The sequence below is a fragment of the Enhydra lutris genome, unplaced genomic scaffold (assembly GCF_002288905.1).
Source record: "Enhydra lutris kenyoni isolate GAN:26980312 unplaced genomic scaffold, ASM228890v2 scaffoldscaffold7, whole genome shotgun sequence".
NCBI lineage: Eukaryota > Metazoa > Chordata > Mammalia > Carnivora > Mustelidae > Enhydra > Enhydra lutris.
Genome location: NW_019154091.1, coordinates 17,015,178 through 17,028,676, shown reverse-complemented (window position 1 = coordinate 17,028,676; position 13,499 = coordinate 17,015,178). Strand labels below are relative to the sequence as shown.

Below are 13,499 nucleotides of genomic sequence, written 5' to 3'. Positions count from 1 at the left end.
CACCCTAATTGTTGATCTTTAAATAGTGTTAGTTATCATTTCACTCTCTTTTAAGTATAAGCTCTAGTAAACTGCAATGTAAGTTAAACACAAAGTGAAAAAAATGAATTTCAAGGTGATAATATTCAAAATGAGAATAATCTATACTATTTCTCATGTTTAAATAATGAAATAGAATTTTTTTAAAGATTTATTTATGAGAAAGAGGGAGGGAGAAAGTGTGGGGGGAGAGATGGAGGGAGAGAGGCTTAAGCAGACTCCCCCTTGAGCAGGAGACTGGTGTGGGACTCAGTCTCAGGGCCCTGAGATCACGGCCCCAGCCAAAGCCATAAGAGTCGGATGCTTCACTGACTGCACCACCCCGGAGCCCCAGTAGACTTATTTATTTTAATTGTCTAAATAATTCCTGGTAACCCAATTTTTGCCATGTTTGATCGGTTATACACAGAGCAAATATCACAATATTAAGACTGTAAATGGATGCGACAGATCAAACGATGATTGCTTTAATGTTGCAGTGGGGTCCTGGGGCTCCCGATGTGCTGAGGGTTACCTCTTTAGTTGCTGGACTGAGAAAAGTCTAGGGTAGGGATTCCAGAGAAGCGTAACCCAAGGCAGGGTCGTGAAGCAGTGGAAAGTAAACCCCGTGGGCTTGGCCTGGCAGCTGTTCATTAATAGGCCAAACAAAAGCCTCCTGGCTGGGGGCGCCTGGGTGGCTCAGTGGGTTAAAGCCTCTGCCTTCAGCTCAGGTCATGATCCCAGGACCCTGGGATCGAGCCCCACATTGGACTCTCTGCTCAGCAGGGAACCTGCTTCCTCCTCTGTCTCTCTGCCTACTTGTGATCTCGGTCTGTCAAATAAATAAATAAAATCTTAAAAAAAAAAAAAAAAGCCTCCTGGCTGACCATTAGTCTTGGTTATCAGCCTGGGACGGTATGAATTTTCTTCCCAGCCTCAGATGTGAACACTACTTCATGTCTTCAGTTTTTTCTAAAGTCAGATATATCAAGTTCAATCCCAACTCTTGGGCTAGGCGGGAAATTCATCTCAGTGTCATTGTGTAGGGTAAATGTGCTCACGCTGTCTCTGCCTTTCCCCTTGCTTCTCCTACCACCTCTCTTGTCTTCTCTCTATAGAGCCTATATGATTGCTGTGCCTTGGATGCAGCTGATCCTATCCAGAGATCCCACTACTTTGGGATGCATAGCATTGAAATGAGGTTGTGATTCCTCCGCTCTCTCCCTCTTGTGGATTTTAGTTCACAGGCAGAGACATTCCCATCCTTCACCTCAAAGCCCAGCCACTTTCTTAAGCTTCTGGTGGCATCCAGCTTTACTCCTCCAGCAGTGACTCTGTAACAAATTAGGATTTTTATTTACTAAAGGAAAAGCTTTTTTATTACATAGTATTTGGATTTTTGAAGGACTTAATACTGATGGATAGAGGGAAAGGAGATTCTTTGAGTTTGTGGAAAAGAAAAACACATGAAAAATGGGACTTTTCGTCTTTATAATTCCCCCAAGTGCATAATAACTCATCCTAGTCACTAAATTCTTCATCATCAAGATCAAGGATTGTGTTTTATTTATATATTCTCATTGAGTATTCCCTCAGACAGGTGGCATTCAGTAAATAATTGCTGAATTAATTAGAGAAGCATTCTTATCCTTTAACTCCTAACTGGTTTATTTTTTGCCAATTGTGAGCAATTATTTTCATTTGAATCAGCTGCTAATTTTTTTTTTCACTGTTCAAATTTTATTTGGTATTTTAGTTGGTACAACACTTCGTTGGTTGCATGGTCTTTTTACATTATATGGCAATGTACACTATATTCTGACATACATGGTACACGAAGAAAGATCCTTTGGAACAGTTATGCACAATACATGCAATAATGAATTTATACGTTGGAGCCCAGGATGTGACTGACTGGGAAAGATGGACTAGGCATGTTGGGTGTTGGATGAAGGAACCAGAAGTCCTAGAACACACAGGGAATACGCATCTGGTTGGAAGAGCACCTGCTGCATATGCAGTATTGGCAGTGGTGCCTCTGAGATGAACCCATTTAGGACTACAAAGCCAAGTATCATCCAGCATTAGGGTATAGCTGCAGGGTTTGCTGAACCATTCCTATTTAGAACTTTAGGAAACTGATGTTTTTTCCTTAGGCCATTTTGATATTATTTAAGTAACAGATGAGATAATAAGGACGATGTACACAACCTCCAACTAAAACCCTGTCGTAGTCTAGACAGTGAAGTGGTACATTAGAAAACTTTAAAACTGCAGCTCCTTTTGGATCCCCCAGAGTGTGTCTGCACTCTTCTTCAAACGGGCCTCCTCCTCAGAAGTTAGAGTCACCTTCACAACATCTGAAATTCCATTCTGTCCCAAGATGCAAGGAACACTAAGGAAGACATCATCTTTTATTCCATAGAGACCCTTAATCATGGTGGAAATTGGATGCACCCGCCTAAGATTCTTCATTATACTTTCTGCCAAATCTGCCACAGACAGTCCAATGGCCCAGGAAGTGTAGCCTTTCAGTTTGATCACCTCATAGGCACTGTCAACCACCTGTTTGTGAACCTCTTTCCACTGTTCCTTATCTCCATCAGTGCCTAAGTCAGGGTGCAGATTCTTCAGAGAGACACCAGCAATGTTTACTCCACTCCATACAGGCACACTGGAGTCTCCATGCTCCCCGAGGATCCACCCATGACAGCTTAATGGGTGAACTCCCAGTCTTTCCCCCATTAGGTAACGGAACCGGGCTGAGTCGAGATTGCAACCACTTCCAATAACACGGTTTTTGGGAAAGCCACTTATCTTCCAAGCCACATAGGTCAAGATATCCACTGGATTGGAAACAACAAGCAACTTGCAGTTTGGGCTGTATTTGACGACATTAGGAATGATGAATTTAAAGATGTTCACGTTACGCTGGACCAAATTAAGACGGCTTTCTCCCTCTTGCTAACCAGCTTGGAGTTTGCAGTCACATTATAGTCTTTGCCAGAGACAATTTTTGGTGTTCTAAGGAAGAGGCTTCCATGCTGGAGATCCATCATCTCTCCCTTCAGTTTGTCTTCCATGACATCAACAAGAGCAAGTTCATCTGCCAAGTCCTTCATTAAGATACTGATGGCACAAGCCATGCCAACAGCACCAACCCCAACAACTGTAATCTTATTTTGGGGGACATGTTCTTCCTTAAGAAGATTCTGAATCAGCTGATCTTTGAGAGTTGCCATTTTGGACTTAGAACCAAAAGGAATCGGGAGTGCACGTCGGGAGGGCGGGCGTCAGCGGCGCGCGAGACTGGATCCAGACTTGGCAGCAGCGGCTCCGACACTCCTCAGCTGCTAATTTTTAAAAGCAAACATTAAATTGCTGCTTTGGAGGTTTGTTTGATAAAAGGGAGTTGGTAATTCTGAATCATTAGCATTAATATTAAAACCTTTTGTTAAAGGTTCATTCACTTAACCGCTGAACTGAGTTTAAATGACTCAGTGTCTCACAGTCAAAAATATGTCTAAAAACAACCTATAAATAAATAGGCACTGTAATTACTACTGGGGTCCTTCTGCTATAATTAGGTAATAGTAAAATGAATAAGTTACTGTCACATGGTTTATTTGCCTTTTTTTCCACCTTGATTGTCCTTGTTATGTACCAAATTGAAAACTAAACAAGGAAAACTGAAATTTAAAAGACAAGTAATTAGGGGGCACTTGGGTGGCACAGTCAGTGAAGTGTGGGATTCTTGTTTTCAGCTCAGGCTGTGGTCTCGAGATCATTATCTCGAGTCCGGCATGGAGCTCCTCACTGAGCTCAAAGTCTACTTGAGATTTTCTCTTCCTTTCTCTGCCGCTCACTCTTGAGTGCTCTCTCTCTCTCAAATAAATAAATAAATCTTCTTTTTAAAAAGGCAGAATTAGTTCAATTCACTTCAAGCATTATATATTCTACCATTAATAACTTGTAATATGTAGTTATTCATTGTCATTAATTTGATGATGTAATTGAGGGTTTTTTAAAGATTTTATTTATTTACTTGAGAGATAGAGTGCGAAGATGAGTGGAAGCAGGCAATAAAGAGAAGGAGAAGCAGACTCCCCACTGAGTAGGAACCCAACGATGGGCTCAATCCCAGGACCTCTGATCATGATCTGAGCCAATGGCAGACATTTAAACAACTGAGCCACACAGGTGCCCTGAAGTAATTGAGTTATTTTTAAAGTAAACTCTATACCCCATGTGGTATATGAATTCATGACCCCCAAGATCAAGTGTCACATGCTGTACTGACTGAGCCAGTTAGGTATCCCTTGAGTTTTTACTCTAATACCCACCCTCTTTCCACATATGATAGCCTAAGTTAGGTTATGGTGTTTATAATCAGAGCCTTAACTAACACAAAAGGAATAACAAAGAGGGTTTGTAGGTACAGATATGGATTTTTTAGTTTTCTTTAATGGAAATTAAAGGAAAGACTGAGGGAAATGTTAAGGGTTTGAGAGGTTCATGGGATTTCTCTAGGATGTGCAAAGTGACGGTAGTCTGAGACTAGAAAAGGCAATTCTGTTATCCTGAGAGAATTGAGAAAGAGCCTGGGATATGTTAGACCACCACTGTCCTGTAGAAATAGAATTCAAACCAACTAAAAAACTTTAAACATTTCTGTAGTGACATTTAAAAAAGTAAAAAAGAAGAAAGTGAACTCATTTTTAATAATTTTTAACTAACATGTCAAAAATAGCATCACTTCTAGATGTACTCAACATAAAATTATTAGTAAGATATTTCATATTATTTTTGTACTAAATCTTTGAATGTGGAGTTTATCTTTCATTTATAGACCACATCGAGACACTAAGTTTCTATCATTAGTAAGATATTTCATATTATTTTCATACTAAATCTTTGAATGTGGAGTTTATCTTTCACTTATAGACCACATTGAGACACTAGGTTTCTATCAGGAATATATGTTCTGCATGCAGATGTCATAAAATTTAGAGTTAAAAAAATTGGATTTACATACTTATGTTGTTCTAAACAGTTTTCTAATAACTGAATGCGGTATAGGTATTTTAATTTTTATTTTAATTAACTAAAAGTAAAATTTCAGTTTCCAGTCACACTCATTGTGCTTTAAGAGTTGAATAGCCACATGTGACTACTGGTTCCAAATGAATTAGTGCAGCTCTAGACTGAGAAGTTTGAAGTCACAAAGGCAGCCTTAGAAAAAGAAACATTATGAAATGCTAGGCAGATAAGTCTGGCGAGGGGTTTATCAATCTTATTAATTCTTTCAAAGAACCAGTTCCTCGTCTACCCCTGGCCAGACTTATCAAACAGAAAAAGAGAAAGGAGCCAAATAAATTAAATCATGAATGAAAGAGGAGAGATCACAACCAACACCAAAGAAATACAATTGTAAGAATATAAGCAACTATATGCCAACAAACTAGACAAGCTGGAAGAAATGGATGCATTCCTAGAGATGTATAAACTACCAAAACTGAACCAGGAAGAAATAGAAAACCTGAACAGACTCATAACCAGCAAGGAAATTGAAACAGTAATCAAAAATTGCCCAAGAAACAAGAAACCAGGGCCAGGTGACTTCCCAGGAGAATTCTACCGAACATTTAAAGAAGAATTAATATCTATTCTTCTGAAACTGTTCCAAAAAATAGAAATGGAAGGAAAACCTTCAAATTCATTTTATGATGCCAGCATTACCTTGATCCCAAAACCAGACAAAGACCCTATCAAAAAGCAGAATTATAGACCAATATCCCTGATGAACATGGATGCAAAAATTCTCACCAAAATAATAGCTAGTAAGATCCAATGTAACATTAAAAGGATCATTCTCCATGACCAAGTGGGATTTATTTCTGGACTGCAAGGTTGGTTCAACATCTGCAAATCAATCAGTGTGATACATTACATTAATAAAAGAAAGGACAAGAGCCATATGAAACTCTCAATAGATGCAGAAAAACCATTGGACAAAGTACAGCATCCTTTCTTGATTAAAACTCTTCACAGTATAGGGAGAGAGGGTACACATCTCAATATCATTGAAACCATCTATGAAAATCCCACAACAAATATCATTCTTAATGGGGAAAAAATGAGAGCTTTCCCCTAAGGCCAGGAACACAGCAGGACTGTTCACTATCACCACTGCTATTCAACATAGTACTAGAAGTCCTAGCCTCAGCAATCAGACAACAAAAAGAAATAAAGGGCATCCAATTTGGCAAAGAAGAAGTCAAACTCTCACTCTTTATAGATTATATAATACTCTATGTGAAAAACCTAAAAGACTCCACCTCAAAACTTCTAGAACTCAAACAGGAACTCAGTAAAGTGTCAGGATATAAAATCAATGCACAGAAATAAGTTGCATTTCTGTACACCAAAAACAAGATAGAAGAAAGAGAAATTAAGGAGTCAATCCCACTATAATTGCACCCAAAACCATAAGATATCTAGGAATAAATCTAACCAAAGAGTCAAAGAATCTGTACTCAGAAAACTACAGAGTACTCATGAAAGAAATTGAGGAAGACACAAAGAAATGGAAAAACGTTCCATGCTCATGGATTGGAAGAACAAATACTGTGAAAATGTCTATGCTACTTAAAGCAGTCTACACATTTAATGCAATCTCTATCAAAATACCATCCACTTTTTTCACAGAAATGGAACAAATAATCCTAAAATTTGTATGGAGCCAAAAAAGACCCCAAATAACCAGAGGAATATTGAAAAAGAAAAGCAAAGCTAGTCGCATCACAATTCCAGACTTCAAACTCTATTACAAAGCTGTAATCATCAAGACGGTATGGTACTGGCACAAAAACAGACACATAGGTCAATGGAACAGAATAGAGAGCCCAGAAATTGGTCTTCAACTCTATGGCCAACTAATCTTTGACAAAGCAGGAAAGAATATCTAATGGAAAAAAGACAGTCTCTTTAACAAATGGTGTTGGGAAAATTGGACAGCCACATGCAGAAGAATGAAACTGGACCATTTTCTTATACCACACACAAAAATAGACTCAAAATGGATGAAAAACCTCAATGTGAGACAGAAATCCATCAAAATCCTTAAGGGGAACCCATGCAGCAACCTCTTTGACCTTAGCCACAGCAACTTCTTCCTAGATACATCACCAAAGCAAGGGAAGTGAGGGTAAAAATGAACTATCGAGACTTCATCAAGATTAAAAGCTTTTGCACAGCAAAGGAGACAGTCAACAAAACCAAAAGACAACTGACAGAATTTTTTTTTTTTTTTTTTTGGCCAAACAAATTTTTATTTTCAAAACCAACTTTATTCATGACACATATTTAAAAAAAACCTCCCAGCCCCTGGAAATGAGCTAAAAAAAATAAACAAAATCTACCTCCCACCTCCCTGTTCCCACTTCCTCCCATTCCCTCCAAATAAAAGGGAAAAAAAAAAGGCAAAGGAAAACAAAACAAAACAAAAAACTGAAAAACAAAAAAACGCCCGAAAACCCCCCAAAACAAGGTAGTGCATTTCCCCAAGGGGTAGGGGAATTTACACTGGAGCCGCTGGGAGCGGAACGGAGATCTTCTGGCTACAGAAACCTGCAAAGAAAGACACTCAAAACAAGAAAAAGAAACACAAAAGGAAACAAAAGAGATCATCAGGCAATCTGGAGGGCCAGGGAGCTGGAAAAGAGGGGTGGGGTGGGTGGCAGACCTGGCAGGACAAGAGCAGGTGGAGGGGACTGTGAAAGTTAGGGAGAAGATATTTGCAAATGACATATCACATAAAGGGCTAGTTTCCAAAATCTATAAAGAACTTATCAAACTCAACACCCAAAGTAGAAACAATCCAATCAAGAAATGGGCAGAAGGTATGAACAGACATTTCTGCAAAGAAGACATCCAGACGGCCAACGGACACATGAAAAAGTGCTCAACATCACTCAGCATCAGGGAACTATAAATCAAAACTACAGTGGGGTACCACCTCTCACCAGTCAGAATGGCTAAATTTAACAAATCAGGAAATGACAAATGTTGGCAAAGATGGGAAGAAAGGGGAACCCTCTTACACTGTTGGTGGGAATGCAGGCATTGCAGCCACTCTGGGAAACAGTATGGAGGTTCCTCAAAAAGTTGAAAATAGAGCTACCCTATGACCCAGCAATTGTACTACAGGGTATTATCCCCAAAGACACAAGTAGTGATCCAAAGAAGCATGTGCACCCCAATGTTTATAGCAGCAATGTCCACAAAAGCCAAACTATGGAAAAAGCCTAGATGTCCATCGAGAGATGAATGGATAAAGAAGATGTGGTATATACATATACAATGTAATATTATTCAGCCATCAAAAATGAAATCTTGCCTTTTTCAGAAACATGGATGGAACTAGAGGTTATTATGCTAAGTGAAATAGGTCAATCAGAGAAAGACAATTTTCCTATGATCTTGCTGATATGTGGAATTTGAGAAACAAGTCAGAGGATCATAGGGGAAGAGAGGAAAGAAATGAAACAGGTTGAAACCAGAGAGGGAGACGAACCATAAGAGACTCTTAATCTCAGGAAACAAACTGAGGATTGCTGGAGTGGATGGGGGTAGGAGGGGAGGGTGGCTGGTAATGGACATTGGGAAGGGTCTTTGCTACGGTGAGCATTGTGAATTGTGTAATACAGATGAATCACAGCCCTGTACCCCTGAAACAAATTATACATTCTATGTTAATAACAAGGAAAAGAAAAGGAAGAAATGCTAGGTAGATACAGAAAAGAGCAGGTGTTAAAATTTACAAGTTAGATAATCAGATGTTGAGTAATCCAACGTTGACTCGGTTAAAGTCCACTTGCACAATATTCAGCCCTTTCCAGTTATACTGATAGTCATATCAAGAAAAGAGTATGATTTGAAGCAAGTTTTCAAATCTTTTTTTAAAAATTCTACTGTAAGGGGCACCAGGGTGGTTCGGTCAGTTAAGCCTTGACTCTTGACCTCAGCTCAGGTCTTGATCTCCGGGTCCTGAGTTCAAGCCCTGCTTTGGGCTCCACACTGGGCATGGAGCATACATTACAAAATTTAAAAAATTTAAAAAAAAATTCTAGTGTTATAATGGAGACAATCTTAGAAAAACACATTTTTTTTTTTTTTAGTTAAAACTTCAATGTTAAACCTAACAAACCGAACATACCAATGATATATAACGTATATTATATATAAGCTCTTAATTTAAAGTGCTTCATCTGATCATTTGTGAATCCAATGTTATTTCCTGAACCAAGATAAGGGAGAAATGCTGTTTGCCTATTTGACTTTGCAGGTGAACTTTAGTCCCAGTGGATTGAATGCATACATGACACACTTGTAATTATTCACCAATTACTTCCACACCTTATATGAATTGAATAAAATGTCGCGGCTCCTTTTTGTTTTTAGAAAATAAGATTGCTAAATCTTCAATCTGTGCCAAAGTGAATGTGTTTACACACCTCAATTATTGCTCATCATTGAATATATTGTATGCCACCTACCTTAATTCCACAAATAAATGAATAAAGGTAATATGACTTTAGAATTCCATTGTAAATAAATTTTTCAACAGTTACGTATCTGGAGCACTGTGGTTGCACACTTATCTGTAGGTAGAACACTCATAGAAATAGGCAGTGTTAAGAAGTTTATCTTTTTTTTGGCTCTTTTACCTAAAAGGTTCATATAAGAATAAAAAAAAGATTATTTATTCAGGGCTTGCTATAGCAAGAGAGTCAGAACCATCACTTGCATTTGGGCAGAGACTTAAAGGCGGACAGAAGAGTTTTGGAGAAAAGAGAAGTTTTAGAGAAAAGAGAAGGCTTCAGGTGTGCCTGGATTAATCCGTTGGCAAGGGGAAGCTACAAGGGAGCTCACTGGAAGCTGAAAATACTATGTGATTATTTGCAGGTGCACATTTGGCTTTCTCTGTTTGATCTTTAAATTAGAAGCTGGAATAAAAATTAGGGAAGTTGTCAGTTGTTAGTCAAGTGCTGTCCATTTGGGGCCAATTGTTATAGGGATTACTGTTTAGCAGCCTACGTTGCTACTAGTCATTGATGGTCTGACTTTCTACAGGTCTGATTTATAGATATCAGGCTGGCTTCTGGAGCTGTTCCTATAGAGAGTGGGTTGGTTTCCTGGGCTTGTTGCTGCAGATTGTGGGTCAGAATTCTATTTTTATATATGGTCTGGCTATTCTCCATTTGCATATTCTGTCTCTTAATAACCATGAAAAATAATAACTCACTGTGACACTTTCAACATTAATCAAGCTGGAGATTTTTTTTTTTAAATTAATGGTGGTGTTTTTCTTCTTAGACTACTTAGATTTGCATCCATCTTTCTTTTGTCATTCTTTTATGCAGGGGTTATATGAACTTCTGGATCCTTGTTAAGTTTTTTTTTTTTAAAGAAGAAAATATCTGCTTGAATATAATTTTCTAAATTTATCAATCCTAAATAGATATTTGAGGCTTTTTTGTTTGTTTGTTTGTTTGTTTGTTTGTTTTGATATTTGAGTTTTTTATTTGAGACCAAGAAAGGAATTCAGAAGTAGGATAAACTGCTTAAATAGAAGTACAGTCAAAATGCTTGGTGAAGACACTGAGTGATAGTGATGTTTCCAAATTTAGTTCCTTATTTACTTTATGTCATAAATGAAGAAACACTATCATAAAATTTTCTTTCTTTTTTAAAGTCTGATTATTGTGGGGTACATACGTGGCTCAGTTGATTAAGCGACTGCCTATGGCTCAGAACATGATCTTAATGTCCTGAAATCAGCCTGTGTTGGACTCCCTGCTCACCGGGGAGTCTGATTCTCCCTCTCTCTCTGCCCCTCTCCCTGCTCGCGCTTGTTCTCTCTCAAATAAATAAATAAAATAATAAATTAAAAATAAATAAATAAATAAAGTGTTATTATTTCAATGGCATAATCCTGAGGGGATAAAAATTTTACATGATATATTAAAAATTTAAGTAAAACATAGTCTTCCATTTTTGTCATCTAAGCATGATTAAACAAAGGGAGGAAATGACACAAAGAATGAAGCATGTGTACTTCAGTCAGTTGAATAAAAATTTTGCTTCTTTCTGGATTATTTCCGTAAGAATCACAGATTTCTAAGGTGAGAGATTTATTTATTTATTTGTTTGTTTAAATAGTTTGAAGTTAATGAATATTAAGTATTACAAACTTGGTGGTTTAAAACAACAGAAATTTATTTTCTCATGGTTCTGCAGTCTGGAAGTCTGAAATGGCCATGTACACAACACCATACTTCCTGTGAAGGGTCTAGGGAAGAATATTTTCTTGCCTTTTCTAGTTTCTGGTGGTTGTCAGCCATTTTTGGCATTCCTTTGTTGGTGGCACCATAATTACAATCTTTGCCTCAGCCTTTGCATGACCTTTTCCCCTATGTTCGTATATGTCTGTGTGCCCCAAATTTTCTCTTTTTGCAAAGACACAGGTTTTTGGATTAGGGTCTGTCCTTATTCAGGATAACTTCTTGATTACATCTGCAAATATCCTATTCCTAAATAAGGTCACATTCACAGGTATAGGGAGTTAGGACGGCAGAGTATCTTTTTTGGGTTACAGAATTCAACCCACACCATTGTCTCTGGTGTTAGCATCTGCTAATATTAGATTTTCCTAACAAGAGCTTTATCCTTTCAGTTTAAAACTTTCATTCTGATCAATGTTCTGGTATTTATAAAATTTTCAGCATGAAAGACTCCTAAAATATATAGGTAGATACCCATATCATTTTTTGCTATCTTTAGACCAGGCACTGGTCTAAACACATTATATATATATTATTCCTTTAATTTTTACAAAGACTCTGACGTTCAGTACTGTTATTTCCCCCATCTTATATAGGAGGTAACTGTTATGAACCAAACTACATCAATTTGATTGTTCACAATTATTAAATTGTTTTAGGTAGTTATAATTAAATATCATTGAGAGTCAACTTTGATACAGGTGGCATGAATTATAATGAACTCAAGTCTCCAAGTGAATTTTGTCTCATAGTTTACAGCAAATAGGTACAAAAATAGTCATACCACCTGTTATGTATGCTTGATGAACTCTCAGCTCTCTATTCTTTTAAGCACTCTGACAGCACATATTATGAAAGATTCATCCAAGGCCAAAGCAGGCATATTGCAGGCAGAGTAGCAGAAATCAACCAATCTCCCAGTTGGAGTCAAAGAGAAAATCCTCTATTAAGTATTTTAACATAAGGCCAGCAGTCTTCCCATTCTGGATCATTCTGATGGGTACAGAGTAGCAGATATGTTACATTCTTTTATCTATTCATGCAAGGATATATGTTCCTACAGAAGATTTCTACACAGTCTATGTATCTTGAATGTTATTCATTCCACCAAAGAAACTCACTTCTAAATACTAATTATTCTTCTGGTGTTGACAAAAACAAAAGAAAAACAACACACAGTATACTTCAAGCACTTACAAGAAACTTGGCCAATGTACACAAAAATTTATAGTGACAGATTTGAATTATCAAACCTATTGCTGAAATCAATATTTGATGATTATGGAAGAATAACTTTTGAATATAGCTTTATTTGTAATAGTCTCAAACCAGAAGAAGAAAAAAACCATACACAAAATGCCCATCAACAGGTGAAAAAACAACGTAAGTTAAGATATATCCATACAATGGAATACACTATGCTCTAAAAAGAAAACAAACTACTGAGGCACCCAAAACTGGACGAATATAAAGTTCATTATGTTGGGTGAAAAAAAGTCAGGCAAGGGGCGCCTGAGTGGCTCAGTGGGTTAAGCCTCTACCTTCTGCTCAGGTCATGATCTCAGGGTTCTGGGATCGAGCCCCCACATAGGGCTCTCTGCTCAGTGGGGAACCCGCTTTCTCCTCCCCCTCTGCCTGCCTCTCTGCCTACTTGTGATCTCTGTCAAATAAATAAATAAAATCTTAAAAAAAAAAAAAAAGTCAGGCCAAAAAAGAGGCCATATATATTTGCATAAAATTCTGGTAAGTGCAAAGTCATGGAGAGTAACAAAGAACAGATAAATGATTGCCTATAGTCACAAAAGTTACCTTGAAATGTACCTTGAATAGGTACATTTTATGTAAATGAGACCTCAATAAGTTGTTAAAGAAAATAGTCCTGAAGTGTTCTCTCTAAATTTGAGAAGAGGGCAACTAGAGGAAACCAAGGCTACAAAATCTCACAGACCGGGTAGCTTCAGCAACAGAATGCATTTTCTCATATTTCTGGAGGCTAGAAATCCAAAATCAAGGTGTCCACATGTTTGGTTTCTTCTGAGGCCTCTCTCCTTGGCTTGCAGTGGCTGCCTTTTCTGTCTTCATCCCATTGTCTCTTCGTCTGTGTTGTCTGTGTTCTGATCTCCTCTCCTTATAAGG

The 13,499-nt window shown here is 37.8% G+C and overlaps 1 pseudogene across 1 annotated transcript; it reads right to left on the bottom strand.

Moving 5' to 3' along the window:
- Positions 1-1,744: 1,744 nt before the first annotated feature.
- Positions 1,745-3,358, bottom strand: LOC111142092 (annotated as a pseudogene). Its single transcript, XR_002640237.1, has one exon. The product of XR_002640237.1 is annotated as an L-lactate dehydrogenase A chain pseudogene (transcript).
- Positions 3,359-13,499: the final 10,141 nt, after the last annotated feature.